A 6,000-nucleotide genomic window follows, 5' to 3' on the forward strand; every position below is an offset into this window, starting at 1 on the left:
AATGCCCTGATTTACAAGAAGCTCTGCTGTTTGATTTACGTCCCAAATGCTCAACAGAGTCCCTCCGCACTGAGCATGAGGTTCACGGTATATTTGAAACATTTGACCATCTATCATCACTGGCCACTTTTGGAAAATGGAGCTCATTTGATGTATCGATACCCACACACACAGCATGACTCAGTGTTAACTCTGAAGTCTTCTCTCCTAGTCTTCTCAAGGCTCTTCATGCTGAGGGCTGGCACCGATTCAGCTTTAGATACAGCATATCTCCATCTATGTGGAGGAGACACTGTAGCATTCTTTTTTTTTTTTACGAGGGATTATGAGCAATGTTTCTGTTCCGCTCACTGTAGCAAGGAGCTCTCAGCTCCCAGCTCCTTCTCTCTGGTTATCAGGCGTTCTTCTGGGTTTTCAGGCAGAGAATCGCTGAAAGGGGAGCTGCTATCTATGTTTGGACTATAAATGTTTATGAGGGATCACATTGTGGAGTGCATTGAGGAAACCCCCCGAACACAAGCAGTTTGTGTTTCTGTGTGTGTTTGCGAGTGTTGTTAGGGTGTGTCGGTTAATGTGTGTTTTCGTTTGTGGGGCTTTGCTTGTTTTTGTATGTTTGTGTGTACGAGCACATATACTGTATGTATGTGTGGATGTGTACTGCTTGTGTCAGGTGGCAGTAAACAAGCAGTTTGTTTAGCTGGCTTTGTTTAAGTTATTTTGTTCCAGTAATTCAAGGAATGTGTGTTTCCTTGTGCTAATACATCAATATGGCAGATGTTTCCTAAGAAGTGGGTCTTTGAGGATAAGGCTTTTTCAGCTGATTTGTAAACTACCTTAATTGCTGTTTGTTTTGTCTCCACGTCTCCTCCCCCCCTTCACCTTCTCCCCCTCCTCCTCCTCTTTTTGATGCTGCGTCAAACATCTAAAGACTTTGATGAAAAACAAAAAGGAAACTGCGATTGCGCTGGCCGTAACACATAACGCATCTAAGAACTTGGTATTGTTTTCCAAGCTTTAATCCAACCTTCATTTGATCTCCCCTCTCCTGGGTCACACACACACACACGCACACGCACACGCACACGCACACACACACACACGCACACACACACACTCAAACAGGCCAGTGTCACATTGGTTTGAATAGTGAATCCCATTCATGGTGTTTTTTCCATAGCTCAGACGGGCATTGCTGCTGATAAAATATCAAACACACCTAAGTGCTTCCTTTTCCTCTCTCTCTCTCTCTCTCTCTCTCTCTCTCTCTCTCTCTCTCTCTCTCTCTCTCTCTCTCTCTCTCTCTCTCTCTCTCTCTCTCTCTCTCTCTCTCTCTCTCTCTCTCTCTCTCTCTCTCTCTCTCCTCATCATCATCTCGTGGCCCCTCTATCAAGGCCCTAACACATGCTCAGAGTCACGTCCTGGTCAGGACAGCCACTAGGTCTTCCCCGAAAAGGCAGAGAGATTGCTGCATTATACCAATGCCCCCTGCATGTGTTTTCACATATACTGGCACACACACACACACACACACACACACACACACACACACACACACACACACACACACACACACACACACACACACACACACACACACACACACACACACACACACACACAGAAAGATTTACTACCCATGTATTTATCACTCCAGCATGATTAGTTATGTTTTAACCCCAAGCCCATGCTTCTCTCTCTCTCTCTCTCTCTCTCTCTCTCTCTCTCTCTCTCTCTCTCTCTCTCTCTCTCTCTCTCTCTCTCTCTCTCTCTCTCTCTCTCTCTCTCTCCCCCTTCCTCCCTTCCTCTCCCTCTTTGATGTAAGGACATACAATCCCTCACTGTTCTTTTTCTCCATTCTCTGGTTGTTATACCTTATTAGCCCTCAATCATAACAAGGAGGTTTTATGTCCACCCAGGATCAAGTTCAATTGACCTTGCGTTCCGCGTTTCTTTCTTGAACGGCGGCCGTCTTTCAGCCCCCATCAGGTGGGACTGTGTTTGTTGCCGTTGTCATGGTGACAGCACAGGTTTCACTAGCAATTACCCTACGGTTGTGTTGGGACTTGGGTTTAAACACACTAACCAGGCAGTGTATTGCGACAGAAACAATAACAGACAGATTATTATTGTCTGGGGCATTTGCTAACGTTTAGTCACGGGGATTAGGCTTTAATTTATCTATTTTACGAGTATAAATATATTGAGTCTTATTTTATTGGTTTGTCATCATGAGTGATCATCTCTTTTGAACCCCTTTGAAATAACCTTATCTGTGTACTCTTGATGCACCATATGACTAATGTCTGTATAGATGCTTTGAGCACAACAAGCAAACCCTTGTGTTCATGCCAGGGACACCACGATAGCGGCGGGCTTAGATCTGACTGGCACCTTTGATTCCCATCACACATCTCAAGGCAAAGGGAGGGGTGGAATGAGCTAATGCTAAAATGACTCAACATTTGAACATGCCAGTGAGCGCCTATACAGTATATCCTCTTTCCCACGAGAGCCAGCGATGCCTCCCCGTACTATCGCCCTTCAGCGCATTGTCTTAGCGACACTTGTGATCAAGATGAAGACATGAGCTCACCGCGAGCCAGCGGCCCAGTGAGTAATGTGAACGTATGGGGCTTTATTATGGATGTGACTGCGAGGTAGAAGCTGCTGCCAGGCCTCCCGGCCCTCTCCCTGCCAGTGGTGATTCATGGGATTAGGAGGAGTGTGGGAAGGGGAAGCGGGGTGGAAGGAGAGGAAGAGAGGGAGGAAATAGGGGGGAAAAGCTGGTCTATCAACGTTTGCCTGATAATGGAGACCCACAGGAAATGGCTGAGGAGGATTTTTCCACGAAGTCGCACAGGATCCCTGGCACCGCACTCCTACGCGCGCTATGCATGGCATTTATGTGTGCACGCTGACAGGCATACGGACGCACGCATACCGTATACATGCACCTATAGTCAACCGTGCACACTTGATTTCATTAGCCTTTATTCAATTGTTTTCAAACACACGTGAAAACAAACACTCGCACACACACACACACACACACACACACACACACACACACACACACACACACACACACACACACACACACACACACACACACACACACACACACACACACACACACACGTACACAGTGACCTGAGTACAGACAAACACATGCTCAGACGAAACAACAGTGCACAGACTCAAAACACAATCACACACACACACACACACACACACACACACACACACACACACACACACACACACACACACACACACACACACACACACACACACACACACACACACACACACACACACACACACAGACACACACACACACACACACACACAGACACACACCATACACAAGTACAGACAAACACAAGCGCAGACACACCCTCAATGAATAAAGACGGGGCCAACCATCCACGACAGTGGTGGGCCGTCAGATGAAAGTGGTCTTGTATCAACCATCTGAATCAGTGGTTTAAGCTGATGGGCAGATCTGTCAGTGTGTTCTCCTTATCACTTTCTCAAGCTGCACCTGCTCCGCCAGGGCACCCTGCCAGCTCCATCCCCTGCATGCCATTGGCTGGGATCTCTGACCAGCGCCAGGCCCTATTGGCCCAGAACTACAGACATGGCGTTGGTTGGACATGAAGGCAGACATGTCCTCCTCTGGCTCCCTGGATATGAGGGCGTCTCTCTGGACCGTTCCCCCGATGTTCACCTGATCACACGTCGTGTTCATCAAACCAGACTTGGCCAATGAGTAAGAGGGAAAAACACTGCATACTAAATAAGGAGAGGTGTCCAAAAAACTGTTCTGGCCCTGCTCCAAACGAGCTTGTGAACAGAGAGAAAGATTTGTGTATGTGTGTGTGTGTGTGTGTGTGTGTGTGTGTGTGTGTGTGTGTGTGTTCGTGCATGGACACACGTGCGCGTTAGACATGTTTGTCTCGGACTGGGAGGGGTCCTTGTTTTCCTTCTGTTCTTCCCTTTGGTTACACTGTTGTTTCCCAGGCCCCCTGTATACAACACATCCCATTAGGAAGACTACTGCTGGGGAGAGCCTGTACACACACACACATACACATACACATACACACACATGCGAGGCAGACACGCATACACACACACACATGCGCAAGCAGACACGTGCACACACACACAGACGCACACACACACACACACACATACACATGCGCAAACAAACATGCGCAAGCAGACACGTGCACACACACACACACACACACACACACACACACACACACACACACACACACACACACACACACACACACACACACACACACACACACACCATGGGCCCATGAGGATAAACAATGCTATGAAGTCCTTGCTGCTCTTCCTATGGTGCGTCGTTAGGGAAATGGAGGGCAGTTCCATCTGCAGTGTAACCCCTCCGTTAATGACATCGTTAGACCCTCCAAAACCATTTAGCTGCTGTTGGTGGTGGTGGTGGTGGTGGTGTCGGCGGTGGTGGCGGTGGCGTCCCGTCTTCCTTTTTCTTGTCGTTAATAATCAGTGGTCATGGTTACGGCATAATTTATAATGCATTGTAATTTCCAGCTATTTACATAAAGGCGGCTGTTCCATTAAGGAATAAAAAAATGAAATAGATCACCCATATGGTGGGTCACAGGTCGCCTCTTCTGTCCTGTGGGGCTCCACGCTGGGTGGCTGCCTAAGGGGTGGAGCTGCCATATTGTATGTGGTTATGATGCTTTGTGTGTGTGTGTGTGTGTGTGTGTGTGTGTGAATGTGTGCATTTTTATGGCCTCCTTCTCGACGTTGAGTGTGGCTTCTCCCCCTTTGCTCAGAAGCTCTGAGTTCTCAGGACGTCCTGTAGAGACCACCCCCACTCCCCCCTTACACACACACACACGCACGCGAGCGCGCGCACATCACGCACGCAGCGCGCGCGCACACACACACACACACACACACACACACACACACACACACACACACACCACACTCACGCAAAAACACACACACCACACACCACACGCACGCAAAAAAACACACACTCACATGCACACCACTCACAGCTCGATCTCCTTATCTACCACATCCAGGCAGCTGTGTGTTTGTGTGAAAGAAGGAGAGAGAGAGAGAGAGAGAGAGAGAGAGACAGAATCAGAGAGAGAGAGAGAGAGAGAGAGAGAGAGAGAGAGAGAATCAGAGAGATAGAGAGAGAGAGAGAGAGAGAGTTGCTACTGTTTCTGTCTGTGAATTTATTTCCGCGTTTGCGTACAAGGCGGTGAAAAAGGTGTGAAATAGTTGCTGTGTTTTTTTAAGTGCCCTGTCTTGGTGCGACGTGGAAGGAAACAGATTTAGCAAACACTTAACGAGGGAATACAAATTAAATTGTCTATTTATATCCAGGGAGACACCACGCTATATTGCCATATAATATTAGGGTTTGTAAAATAATCTCACATACTGTCTCACAAAGTGAAATGGGTTTTTACTGTAGAAGATATATCGGCAAAATGTATTTGTCACTGTTTATATTTTGATGTTTACCCTTTGGATACATTAATTGCCTTCCTTGAGTTAAGTGGACAATATTCTCAACTCTCAATATTCTTTAAGTTGCATTGATTGGTGTATATAGGACCCCCTTAATAATATTATACAAGTTTAACTAGTGTCTTTCTCCCAGAGACGTTGACTCTGTTTCTTATGACGCTGGTCATGTTGCGGTTCCACATGGTTCGTAAGCTGATTGTGAGTTGTGTGTCAGGTTCCCCCTTCTCCTTATTGTTGTGTTGGGGCAATCGTATGTTTCTGTTTCGCCGTGATTGCGGATCTTTTGTCAGTGTTATCTGTCACTTTGTGTCCTGCTGGGATTTTTTTGGGGTTGTTTGTCTGGTGTTTTTTTCTCTTGATTATTATGGGATGCAGCTTGCTTCGGAGCTACTTCCTGTTTATTGTCCTCATCCTGGCCCTGGGATCATCACTGACATCACA

Source organism: Gadus macrocephalus, chromosome 21 (genome assembly GCF_031168955.1).
Source record: "Gadus macrocephalus chromosome 21, ASM3116895v1".
NCBI classification, from domain to species: Eukaryota; Metazoa; Chordata; class Actinopteri; order Gadiformes; family Gadidae; genus Gadus; species Gadus macrocephalus.